The sequence below is a fragment of the Dama dama genome, chromosome 2 (assembly GCF_033118175.1).
Source record: "Dama dama isolate Ldn47 chromosome 2, ASM3311817v1, whole genome shotgun sequence".
Lineage (NCBI taxonomy): Eukaryota > Metazoa > Chordata > Mammalia > Artiodactyla > Cervidae > Dama > Dama dama.
In genome coordinates, this window is record NC_083682.1 from 52,525,853 (window position 1) to 52,540,232 (window position 14,380).

Sequence of the window (14,380 nt, forward strand, 5' to 3'; positions counted from 1 at the left end):
AGTCCTCCACCTCAACACAACCGGAGGCCTCATATCCTTTGAAAACTCGAGAGTTCCGCGGTGATCAATACTTCCGAAGGAGACGATGCCTGACTCTTCTTGAAAATGGATAGGAGTCCCAGGATCCCTGTGGCACGTGGAAAGGGACCCTGGGTCTCCCGCCTCACGTGGAGACACGTCCCAATTGCCATGCCAAGACTCGAGGAGAATCCCGAGGTGTCCCTCGCACCTAGGCAGGAGTCCTGACGTCGCTGAACAAACACGTGTCTGGAAGGGCCCTCCCCGTCGTAACTCGAGAATATACCCCAGGTTCCGGCCGCAACTCGAGAAAAACCATGAGACTTCTCCCTCGCCGCGACTTGAAGCCCGATTCCCCTGCCCTGCGTGCAAAGCAATTCCGTGTTCCACATCAAACGTGAAAGGAGCCTTGATTTCCTTGATGGCACTCCAGAGAAAACCCAAGTTCACTGTCTCAATTCTAGAGGGATCCTGCGGTCACTGGAGCAACACAAAAGGGCTCGGTGGACCACAAATCAACTCGAGATGTGAGCTTAGTCCCTGGCTTAGACTCAAGAGGAATACCAACTTTCCACAAGCACCTCAAGAGGAGGCTTCTCTCAGCTACAGGTATGTGAGAGGGCCCCTGAGTTTGTTGCCTCAAGTGGAATGGACACCGAGATGCTCTGACTCGAAGTAAGGCCGGATATCCCTTCAGTGAATTGAATGCAGGCTCGTTTTGCATCTCCCAAGATGAAGGGATGTCTGAATCCCCTGTGGAGATGACAGAGAAAGACCGAGTTCTCCGCCTCATCGCGAGCGGAGGCCTCACATCCTTTAAAAACTCGAGAGGTCCGTGGAGATCAATGCTTCCAAAGGAGACGATGCCTGACTCCTCTTGAAAATGGATAGGAGTCCCAGGATCCCTGTGGCCCGTGGAAAGGGACACTGGGTCTCCCGCCTCACGTGGAGACGCCTCCCAATTGCCATGCCAAGACTCGAGGAGAATCCCAAGGTGTCCCTCGCTCCTAGGCAGGAGTCCTGACGTCGCTGAACAAACACGTGTCTGGAAGGGCCCTCCCCGTCGTAACTCGAGAATATACCCCAGGTTCCGGCCGCAACTCGAGAAAAACCATGAGACTTCCCCCTCGCCGCGACATGAGGCCCGATTCCCCTGCACTGCGTGCAGAGCAATTCCGTGTTCCACATCAAACGTGAAAGGAGTCTTGATTTCCTTGATGGCACTCCAGGGAATACCCAAGATCACTGTCTCAAGTCTAGAGGGATCCAGAGGTCACTGGAGCAACACGAAAAGGCTCCGTGTACCCCAAATCAACTCGAGATGAGAGCTTAGTCCCTGGCTTCGACTCAAGAGGAATACCAACTTTCCATAAGCACCTCAAGAGGAGGCTTCTCTCAGCTACAGGTATGTGAGAGGGACCCTGAGTTTGTGTCCTCAAGTGGAATGGACACCGAGATGCTCTGACTCGAAGTAAGGCTGGATATCACAGCAGTGAATTGAATGCAGGCTCGTCTTGCATCTCCCAAGATGAAGGGATGTCTGAATCCCCTGTGGAGACCACAGAGAAAGACCTAGTCCTCCGCCTCAATGCGACCGGAGGCCTCACATCCTTTGAAAACTCGAGAGGTGCGGGTAGCGGCTTGAAAAAGCTGACTCTGGGAGCTGCCTTGATTGATTATCAAGGGTCTGTTCGCAGACATAGCTCTCTGTCCCGCCACCCCTCTGAAATTTACTATCCAAGTTAACTCCTAACAGACCATTAGTGAGCCTTGAATGTACACAAGGTGCAGATAGATGGCTTTGCACGACTGCCCTTAAGATAAGTAGGATGCCTTTGGCGCCATGAGAGAGCTCTCGTTATTGTTATCTTAAAGATGATGTACATGGGGAAGAATTTTCTTTGTGATGCCTCTCTTCTTGGTTTAGTATATATGTAACCCTGAGAAATAAAGAATCATCGTTGACTGCAGCGATCCTCTCGACCCCATCTGTTCTGTCTCCTTTATTTCTTAGCCTAAAGGAACGCGTAGTGTTGCTCGCTGAAATCTTCCGGCTTGCCCGGCAAGTGGCGCCCAACAGCGTGGAGCTCGACGAAAGTTCCTTGCGGCCGCTGCCCGTTGAAACTATTAAGGTAAGTAAGAGTGTGTGTATTTGTATATTGAGGGGCAGGAAGGAATATTGTCGAGAGTATAAACCATGGGACAAGATAATAGTCGTCAGTTGTTTGTGCATATGTTACAGATAATGTTGAAGGATCGGGGAATTCAGGTTACTAAAACAAAATTGCAGACTTTTCTTAGTTTTGTTGAGGAAGTATGTCCCTGGTTTCCACAGGAAGGGACTATGCATTTAGAGATATGGAAAAAGATAGGGAAACAGATTCAAACATATTATACTCTCCACGGACCTAATTAGGTTCCTGTGGAAACATTTTCATTATGGTCTTTAATAAGAGACTGCCTTGATTTTGAACATGAGGAAGGGAGTAAATTAAAACACATGCTCCCACCCAAAGAACCAATTTATGCTACTCCTAAAGTTTATGCTACTCCTGAAGGGAAAGGACCCACAACCTTTGAATTAGAATATGCAAAACCTTTGAAGGAAAATGAGGGAACGCTGACTTCAGAGGATGAGGAAAGTTTAGAAGAACAGGCAGCTGCTTATCATAAGGATGATCATCGGGAATTACTTGTAACTGACAATTCGAATGTGCAGGCAGCAGCTGCCCCTCCGACAAAGGGTCTGGAGGCACTCATGCAGAAATTATTAATAACAATAAAGGAAGAAATAAAAAGGGAAGGTAGGGATGAAGGCGCTGGTGCAATCTCTACTGCGCCTCCTGCTTATGCACCCTCAACTATTGCTGGATTAGATCCTCCACCTATTTCCAAACCTGAAAATTTGTTGAATATAACTCGTGAATCACACAGTTTGTCCCCCTTGCAAAAGGCTATGCAACAAGCCCAAAGAGCTGGAGAAACTGTTCAGGGATTCTCTGCTACTTTCCCGGTATTCGAACATGAAAACCAAAGGTATTATGAAGCTTTACCTTTCAAACAACTAAAGGAATTAAAAATTGCCTGTGCTCAATATGGACCTACGGCTCCTTTTACCCAGACCATGATAGAGAGCCTAGGAGGTCAAAATTTGCCACCTAGTGATTGGAAACAAATTGCAAGAGCTTGCTTATCAGGAGGGGACTATTTATTATGGAAATCAGAATTTACAGAACAATGTGGCCATATAGCTGAACTAAACCAGCGACAAGGGATCAATACTACATATGAAATGTTGGTAGGGGAAGGGGCCTACCAAAATACCAATGCTCAATTGAACTATTTGCCTGGAGCATATGCTCAAATTTCTAATGCTGCCCGGCAGGCTTGGAAAAAGCTCCCTTGCTCTAGTAATAAGACTGAGGATCTTTCAAAAATTCGTCAGGGGCCTGATGAACCATATCAAGATTTTGTGGCTCGTCTTCTTGAAGCAGTAGGTAAGATTATAGCTGATGAGCAGGCTGGAATAGTGCTTACTAAACAATTAGCCTATGAAAATGCAAATTCTGCCTGTCAGGCTGCACTTAGACCGTACAGAAAAAAGGGAGGTCTATCAGATTACATTCGTATATGTGCTGATATCGGACCTTCCTATATGCAGGGTATTACCCTGGCTGCAGCTTTACAAGGGAAAAGCATAAAAGAAGTATTATATCAACAGCAAATGAAAAATAAACGAGGATTACCTAGTAGAGGAAATGCTGGCTGTTTTGTTTGTGGCCAGCCTGGACATCGTGCTGCCTTTTGCTCCCAACGAGCCAATTCAGGGAATAATAAAACTCCTAATTTATGCCCTAGGTGTAAAAAAGGAAGACATTGGGCAAAAGATTGTAAATCTAAAATTGATGTCCAGGGCAACCCACTTCCCTCGCAGTCGGGAAACTGGGTGAGGGGCCAGCCCCTGGCACCGAAACAATGTTATGGGGCAATGCAGGGAAATCAGATGGTAGAAGGAGAGTTACAGACTTGTTCAGAGCCACCTCAGGGAGTGCAGGCTTGGACCTCTGTTCCTCCTCCTACACAGTACTGACTCCCGAAATGGGAATGCAGGCTCTGCCCACTGGGGTATACGGCCCTTTGCCTGATGGAACCGTGGGACTTTTACTCGGACGCAGTAGCTCTACCATAAAAGGGCTGCTCATAGCTCCTGGAGTAATTGATGCTGATTATACAGGAGAAATCAAAATTATGGCCCATTCTCCACAATGCATTACCACCATAGCTAGCGGACAGCGTATAGCTCAATTAATATTGGTCCCTGCGGTGCAAACAGGAAAAGCATTGGCTTCCAGGAGAGGGGAAGGTGCCTTTGGATCCTCTGACGCCTACTGGGTCCAGGCAATAACTAATAATCGTCCTGAGTTCACGTTAAGAATAAATGGAAAGTTCTTTACAGGCATTCTGGACACAGGAGCTGATGTTTCTGTTATTGCTGAGAGACACTGGCCCCGAGAATGGCCTAAACAGATAGCTATATCAACATTGCAAGGAATTGGTCAAACTAATAACCCTGAACAAAGTACAGAGCTGTTACATTGGACTGACCATGAGGGTCACGAAGGAGACATTAGACCTTATGTCCTCCCAAACCTCCCTGTAAATTTGTGGGGACGAGATGTTATGACTCATATGGGAGTATATTTATACAGCCCCAGTGATCAGGTTAGCAATCAGCTTTTAGATCAAGGGCTTCTTCCCACCTCGGGACTTGGAAGAAATAATCAGGGAACTGTTGCGCCTGTTCAGACAAAAAGGTTACCAAAAAGAAGTGGACTTGGGTATTTTTAGAAGGGACCTCTGATCCTCCTGTAATTCACGCAGATCCTATTACTTGGAAGTCTGGGGAGCCTGTGTGGGTTGATCAGTGGCCCCTTTCCAAAGAGAAAATTGACACTGCCCAACAACTGGTGCAGGAACAGTTGGAACTGGGACATATTGAACAGTCTAATTCACCTTGGAATTCACCCATTTTCGTTATTAAGAAAAAATCTGGGAAATGGAGGCTTTTACAGGATCTGCGAAAGGTTAATGAAACTATGGAAGTCATGGGAGCATTACAACCAGGATTGCCTTCTCCCATGGCTATTCCGAGGGATGCCCACATAATAATCTTAGATTTAAAAGACTGCTTTTATACTATTCCTCTAGCACCTCAAGATTGCCCTCGATTTGCTTTTAGTGTTCCATCTGTTAACTTTTCCCAACCAATGCTCAGGTATCATTGGAAAGTTTTGCCACAGGGTATGGCCAATAGCCCCACCTTGTGCCAGAAGTTTGTTGCAGCAGCATTGCAGGAAACTCGGACAAAATACTCCGATGCTTATATTCTGCATTACATGGATGATATACTGCTAGCACATATTGATAAAGAGTATTTATTAGCAGTTTATGCCTTCATGGAACCTGCCTTAAAAGCAGTAGGGCTAATAATATCCAAAGAAAAGGTGCAAACCTTTCCTCCTTATTCCTATCTTGGCTTTCGTTTAGAAAGAGAAACATTTGGAGTTCAGCCCATTGCATTACGAAGGGATAATCTGAAAACACTTAATGATTTTCAAAAGTTGCTCGGGGACATTAATTGGATTAGACCCTACCTACATCTTGCTACATACGAATTGAAGCCTCTTTTTGATATCTTAAAGGGGGATAAGAATCCTACCTCCCCACGCAGCCTCACAGAAGCTGGAGAGCGAGCTCTTCAGAAAGTAGAAACTGCCTTATCACAGCAGCACTCCAGTTACTGTGACTATGAAAGGCCTTGGGGACTTTATATTCTTGCCTCAGAACATTCACCTACCGGTGTGTTGTTTCAAGATAATCCTTTAAGGTGGATTTATCTATCAGTCTCTCCCCTACGGGTATTAAGTCCTTACCATGTTCTTGTAGCCAAAGTAATAGCAAAAGGAAGACAGGAATCTGTGACTTATTTGGGAAGAGATCCCCACTTTATCTGTATCCCTTTTTCAACTGAACAGCAACTATGGCTCTCTCAATTTTCTGATGATTGGGCAATTGCGCTTGCACAGTATGCAGGGGAGATTAAACAACATTACCCTGCTAATAAATTGTTACAATTTGCACAGCTGCATCAGTTTATTTTTCCAAAAGTCGTGCAACAATGCCCTTTGGAAAAGGGGACAACTGTCTTTACTGATGGATCTTCCAATGGCATAGCCAGTTTGATAATCGAAAATGAATCTTATTATTGTCAAACCTCATATTCATCAGCTCAGGAAGTAGAGCTTTTTGCAGTACTCCAGGCTCTGCAACGTGTTCCTCAAAGTTTTAATTTATACTCTGACAGTCATTATGTTGTCAGAGCTCTCTCAGTCATTGAAACAGTACCCCTCATTGGAGCTGCTAAGGCCTCTATTCAAACCTTGTTTTTGAAAATTCAGAATCTCATTCGAGCCCGAACTCATCCTTGCTTTTTTGGGCACATACGTGCTCACACTGCCCTTCCTGGGCCTTTAGCGGCTGGGAATGCTCTGGCTGATGAAGTCACCCGTACGGTATGTTATTCTTCCTTAACCCTTACCTCTGCAGCACAGGCCTCTCATGCAATACACCATCAGAATAGCAATTCATTACGGCTGCAATTTGGAATTTCTCGGGAAGCCGCTCGTCAAATTGTAAAAGCTTGTCCTACTTGTCCACAGTTTTTTGTGCTCCCAACATATGGAGTCAATCCTCGGGGTTTACTCCCCAATGATTTGTGGCAAATGGATGTTACACATATTTCTGATTTTGGAAAACTGAAATATGTGCATGTTACTATTGATACTTTCTCTGGTTTTATCATGGCCACACTTCAATCTGGAGAGGCTAGCAAGCATTGTATTCAGCATTGCTTACGGAGTTTTTCTGCTATGGGCCTACCTAAATGCATCAAAACAGACAATGGCCCTGGATATGTTGGCCGCAATTTTCAAACCTTTTGTGCCCAGCTGCACATCGTACACAAGACTGGAATCCCATATAATCCACAGGGCCAAGGAATTGTTGAGCGGGCACATCAAACCCTTCAGCACCAACTGAAAAAATTAAAAAGGGGGAGTTTGTATGCTATTACGCCTAACAATCTTCTTAGTCATGCTTTGTTTGTTTTAAATTTTCTGAGCCTCGATAAAAATGGAAAATCAGCAGCTCAACGTTTTTGGCACTATGATAATAAAAAGGCACGGCCATTAGTCAGATGGAAAGACCCGCTGGAAGGCAGATGGCATGGGCCGGATCCAGTTCTAATATGGGGGAGAGGTCATGTTTGTGTTTTCCCGTAGAATGCTGAAGCGCCGCGCTGGCTCCCGGAAAGGTTGGTACGCACGGCAGAGGAGTTCACTGGTGGAGCGAATGAGACAGCTCACAATCCAGGAGACGGTCCCGCTGCCGACAGCTCAGCAGATACAGGCACTGTTACAGATGGCATGTGAGAATGCTTCCAACCCTTCCCCTGCCTCTCCTACTAGTATATTAATTTCATTATTACTTCTTTTAAACCAGATAAGTTCCATGGAAGCCAGTATCTTCTGGGCGTATGTTCCTGATCCCCCTCTTTTACAGCCTGTTGGATGGGAAATGAGTTCTGTTCCTGTGTATGTGAATGACACAATACTTTTGGGGGGGTTTTCTGATAAGCATATTTTTCCACAGAATGCCAGTATTTCTTATTCGGGATCCTCTTCACAATTACCAATGTGCTTTTTCCGAAATCGTAATGTTTCAGGATGTCTTACTGTTACAGATGCAGAATACTTTGGTTATGATTATGACCATGACCACCGTAATTGGATAGTGGATATTCCTAGCATTACGAAATCTACAGGATATGCACGACGAGTCAATGGAACCGGACCTAAAGACATTCCATTTTGTGGCCTGGGGGTAAAAGGACGATATATAGCTGTGCCATGGAAACTTTGTAGAGATGAGACTGCTACTGTATATTCTATTACTAATGACACACATTCACTTTGGGACTGGTCGCCAGACTCCAACAGGAACCCCGGAAAGGAAGGCGGCAGACAACTTGCAGCTAGAATTTGGAATCTTGGTGGCACCACGGTGTATCAGACTGAGATATGGAAGCTGTTGGCTGCTTTCAGAACAGATGGGTCCCTTTTACGGACTGGAGGAAAGACCAAAGGAGTACTATCCTGGAGAGCGTATTGGTGGAATGAGACTTGGAGATATCCTCGGGCCTGCGTACCCTATCCCTTTATGATCCTTGTTGGCTCTGTGACTCTTTCTAAAAATGCTGGCCTATATCATGTTCATTGTTTTAATTGTACCCTGACTAATTGTATAAGAGGTATGGAAAATAATTCTGGGGCTCTGATAGTTAAACAACCACCCTTCGTCATGATGCCTGTAAATCTTACTGAGCCCTGGTATGAAGAGTCAGGGCTTGAGCTGTGGAATAAAGTGCGTACAGCCCTTGCTAGGCCACGAAGGGGGATAGGATTAATAATTCTAGGAGTAGTAACGCTTATAACTTTAATTGCTTCTGCTACTACTACTTCTGTATCCTTAGCTCAATCTGTACATACTGCTAATATTGTAGATGATTTAGCAAAGAACACTTCAAAAGCTTTAGGAATTCAGGAAGATATAGATAGAAAACTAGAAGATAGGCTAAATGCCCTCTATGATACCGTGAGATTTTGGGAGAAGAAATATTAGGCTTGAAACTGAGGGCAAAAATCAGGTGTCATGCTAACTATCGTTGGATTTGTGTAACTCCAAAAATTTATAATAATACTGAGACCCCTTGGAATAAGATAAAATTACATTTAGATGGTATTTGGCATAATGAAAACATTTCCTTAGATCTATTACAACTTCATCAGGAAATTCTTGATATAGAAAATGCTCCTCGGGCTAGTATGGATTTGGCAGAAAATGCTGAAGAGTTTGTTAAAAGTTTGTTTTCCAATTTTCCTTCAATAACCTCACTTTGGCATCTTTTTTCAGGGGTCGTGGCCGTGCTTCTGGTATTAGCGCTTTTTGTGTGCATTACTCCTTGTATCATAAAGAAATTTGTCAAAGAGTTGTGGGACATCAAGGCTGTCCTACACAGTAATTATTTACGCCAAAAGAATCAGGCGTGCCATTTTATTTAATAAAAGAGGGGGAGCTGCGGGGAGCGGCTTGAAAAAGCTGACTCTGGGAGCTGCCTTGATTGATTATCAAGGGTCTGTTCGCAGACATAGCTCTCTGTCCCGCCACCCCTCTGAAATTTACTATCCAAGTTAACTCCTAACAGACCATTAGTGAGCCTTGAATGTACACAAGGTGCAGATAGATGGCTTTGCACGACTGCCCTTAAGATAAGTAGGATGCCTTTGGCGCCATGAGAGAGCTCTGGTTATTGTTATCTTAAAGATGATGTACATGGGGAAGAATTTTCTTTGTGATGCCTCTCTTCTTGGTTTAGTATATATGTAACCCTGAGAAATAAAGAATCATCGTTGACTGCAGCGATCCTCTCGACCCCATCTGTTCTGTCTCCTTTATTTCTTAGCCTAAAGGAACGCGTAGTGTTGCTCGCTGAAATCTTCCGGCTGGCCCGGCAGACAGGTCCGCGGAGATCAATGCTTCCAAAGGAGACGATGCCTGACTCCTCTTGAAAATAGATAGGAGTCCCAGGATCACTGTGGCACGTTGAAAGGGACACTGGGTCTCCCGCCACACGTGGAGACGCGTCCCAATTTCCATGCCAAGACTCGAGGATAATCCCGAGGTGTCCCTCGCACCTGGCAGGAGTCCTGATGTCGCTGAACAAACACGTGTCTGGAAGGGCCCTCCCCGTCGTAACTCGAGAATATACCCCAGGTTCCGGCCACAACTCGAGAAAAACCATGAGACTTCCCCCTCGCCGTGAGATGAGGCCCAATTCCCCTGCACTGCGTGCAGAGCAATTTCGTGTTCCACATTAAACGTGAAAGGAGCCTTGATTTCCTTGATGGCACTCCAGAGAAAACCCAAGATCACTGTCTCAAGTCTAGAGGAATCCTGAGGTCACTGGAGCAACACGAAAGGGCTCCGTGGACCCCAAATCAACTCGAGATGAGAGCTTAGTCCCTGGCTTCGACTCAAGAGGAATACCAACGCTCCACAAGCACCTCAAGAGGAGGCTTCTCTCAGCTACAGGTATGTGAGAGGGACCCGGAGTTAGTGGCCTCAAGTGGAATGGACACCGAGATGCTCTGACTCGAAGTACGGCCGGATATCCCTGCAGTGAATTGAATGCAGGCTCGTCTTGCATCTCCCAAGACGAAGGGATGTCTGAATCCCCTGTGGAGACCACAGAGAAAGACCTAATTCTCCGCCTCATCGCGAGCGGAGGCCTCACATCCTTTGAAAACTCGAGAGGTCCGCGGAGATCAATGCTTCCAAAGGAGACGATGCCTGACTCCTCTTAAAAATGGATAGGAGTCCCAGGATCCCTGTGGCACGAGGAAAGGGACCCTGGGTCTCCCGCCTCACGTGGAGACGCGTCCCAATTGCCATGCCAAGACTCGAGGAGAATCCCGAGGTGTCCCTCGCACCTAGGCAGGAGTCCTGACGTCGCTGAACAAACACGTGTCTGGAAGGGCCCTCCCCGTCGTAACTAGAGAATATACCCCAGGTTCCGGCCGCCACTCGAGAAAAACCATGAGACTTCCCCCTCGACGTGAGATGAGGAACAATTCCCCAGCACTGCATGCAGAGCAATTCCGTGTTCCACATCAAACGTGAAAGGAGCCTTGATTTTCTTGACGGCACTCCAGAGAAAACCCAAGATCACTGTCTCAAGTCTAGAGGGATCCTGAGGTCACTGGAGCAACAGGAAAGTGCTCCGAGAACCCCAAATCAACTCGAGATTAGAGCTTAGTCCCTCGCTTTGACTCAAGAGGAATACCAAGTTTCCACAAGCACCTCAAGAGGAGGCTTCTCTCAGCTACATGTATGTGAGAGGGACCCTGAGTTTGTGGCCTCAAGTGGAATGGACAACGAGATGCTCTGACTCGAAGTAAGGCCGGATATCCCTGCAGTGAATTGAATGCAGGCTCGTCTTGCATCTCCCAAGACGAAGGGATGTCTGAATCCCCTGTGGAGACCACAGAGAAAGACCTAATTCTCCGCCTCATCGCGACCGGAGGCCTCACATCCTTTGAAAACTCGAGAGGTCCGCGGAGATCAATGCTTCCAAAGGAGACGATGCCTGACTCCTCTTGAAAATGTATAGGATTCCCAGGATCCCTGTGGCACGTGGAAAGGGACCCTGGGTCTCCCGCCTCACGTGGAGACGCGTCCCAATTGCCATGCCGAGACTCGAGGAGAATCCCGAGGTGTCCCTCGCACCTAGGCAGGAGTCCTGACGTCGCTGAACAAACACGTGTCTGGAAGGGCCCTCCCCGTCGTAACTCGAGAATATACCCCAGGTTCCGGCCGCAACTCGAGAAAAACCATGAGACTTCCCCCTCGCCGCGAGATGAGGCCCGATTCCCCTGCACTGCGTGCAGAGCAATTCCGTGTTCCACATCAAACGTGAAAGGAGCCTTGATTTCCTTGATGGCACTCCAGAGAAAACCCAAGATCACTGTCTCAAGTCTAGAGGGATCCTGAGGTCACTTGAGCAAGAAAAAAGGCTCCGTGGACCCCAAATCAACTCGAGATGATAGCTTATTCCCTGGCTTCGACTCAAGAGGAATACCAACGCTCCACAAGCACCTCAAGAGGAGCCTTCTCTCAGCTACAGGTATGTGAGAGGGACCGTGAGTTTGTGTCCTCAAGTGGAATGGACACCAAGATGCTCTGACTCGAAGTAAGTCCGGATATCCCTGCAGTGAATTGAATTCAGGCTCGTCTTGCATCGCCCAATACGAAGGGATGTCTGAATCCCCTGTGGAGACCACAGAAAAAGACCTAGTCCTCCGCCTCAACGCGACCGGAGGCCTCACATCCTTTGAAAACTCGAGAGGTCTGCGGAGATCAATGCTTCCAAAGGAGACGATGCCTGACTCCTCTTGAAAATGGATAGGAGTCCCAGGATCCCTGTGGCACGTGGAAAGGGACCCTGGGTCTCCCGCCTCACGTGGAGACGGGTCCCAATTGCCATGCCAAGACTCGAGGAGAATCCCGAAGTGTCCCTCGCACCTAGGCAGGAGTCCTGACGTCGCTGAACAAACACGTGTCTGGAAGGGCCCTCCCCGTCGTAACTCAAGAATATACCCCAGGTTCCGGCCGCAACTCGAGAAAAACCATGAGACTTCCCCCTCGCCGCGAGATGAGGCCCGATCCCCTGCACTGCGTGCAGAGCAATTCCGTGTTCCTCATCAAACAGGAAAGGAGCCTTGATTTCCTTGATGGCACTCCAGAGAAAACCCAAGGTCACTGTCTCAAGTCTAGAGGAATCCTGAGGTCACTGGAGAAACACGAAAGGGCTCCGTGGACCCCAAATCAACTCGAGATGATAGCTTAGTCCCTGGCTTCGACTCATGAGGAATACCAACTTTCCACAATCACCTCAAGAGGAGGCTTCTCTCAGCTACAGGTATGTGAGAGAGACCCTGAGTTTGTGGCCTCAAGTGGAATGGACACCGAGATGCTCTGACTCGAAGTAAGGCCGGATATCCCTGCAGTGAATTGAATGCAGGCTCGTCTTGCATTTCCCAAGAAGAAGGGATGTCTGAATCCCCTGTGGAGACCACAGAGAAAGACCTAATTTTCCGCCTCATCGCGACCGGAGGCCTCACATCCTTTGAAAATTCGAGAGGACCGCGGAGATCAATGCTTCCAAAGGAGACGATTCCTGACTCCTCTTGAAAATGGATAGGAGTCCCAGGATCCCTGTGGCACGTGGAAAGGGACCCTGGGTCTCCCGCCTCACGTGGAGACGCGTCCCCATTGCCATGTCAAGACTCGAGGAGAATCCCGAGGTGTCCCTCGCACCTAGGCAGGAGTCCTGACGTCGCTGAACAAACACGTGTCTCGAAGGGCCCTCCCCGTCGTAACTCGAGATAATACCCCAGGTTCCGGCCGCAACTCGAGTAAAACCATGAGACTTCCCCCTCGCCGCGAGATGAGGCCCGATTCCCCTGCACTGCGTGCAGAGCAATTCCGTGTTCCACATCAAACGTGAAAGGAGCCTTGATTTCCTTGATGGCACTCCAGAGAAAACCCAAGATCACTGTCTCAAGTCTAGAGGGATCCTGAGGTCACTGGAGCAACCCAAAAGGGCTCCGTGGACCCCAAATCAACTCGAGATGACAGCTTAGTCCCTGGCTTCGACTCAAGAGGAATACCCACTTTTCAAAAGCACCTGAAGAGGAGGCTTCTCTCAGCTACAGGTATATGAGAGGGACCCTGAGTTTGTGGCCTCAAGTGGAATGGACACCGAGATGCTCTGACTCGAAGTAAGGCCGGATATCCCTGCAGTGAATTGAATGCAGGCTCGTCTTGCATCTCCCAAGACGAAGGGATGTCTGAATCCGCTGTGGAGACCACAGAGAAAGACCTAGTCCTCCGCCTCATCGCGACCGGAGGCCTCACATCCTTTGAAAACTCGAGAGGTCTGCGGAGATCAATGCTTCCAAAGGAGACGATGCCTGACTCCTCTTGAAAATGGATAGGAGTCCCAGGATCCCTGTGGCACGTGGAAAGGGACCCTGGGTCTCCCGCCTCACGTGGAGACGCGTCCCAATTACCATGCCAAGACTCGAGGAGAATCCCGAGGTGTCCCTCGCACTTAGGCAGGAGTCCTGCCGTCGCTGAACAAACACGTGTCTGGAAGGGCCCTCCACGTCGTAACTCGAGAATATACCCCAGGTCCGGCCGCAACTCGAGAAAAACCATGAGACTTCCCCATCGCCCCGAGATGAGGCCCGATTCCCCTGCACTGCGTGCAGAGCAATTCCGTGTTCCACATCAAACATGAAAGGAGCCATTAACTTCCTTGATGGCACTCCAGAGAAAACCCATGATCACTGTCCACGTCTAGACGGATCCTGAGGTCACTGGAGCAACACGAAAGGGCTCCGTGGACCCCAAATCAACTCGAGATGAGAGCTTAGTCCCTGGCTTCGACTCAAGAAGAATACCAACTTTCCACAAGCACCGCAAGAGGAGGCTTCTCTCAGCTACAGGTATGTGAGAAGGACCCTGAGTTTGTGGCCTCAAGTGGAATGGACACCGAGATGCTCTGACTCGAAGTAAGTCCGGATATCCCTGCAGTGAATTGAATGCAGGCTCGTCTTGCATCTCCCAAGACGAAGGGATGTCTGAATCCCCTGTGGAGCCCACAGAGAAAGACCTAGTTCTC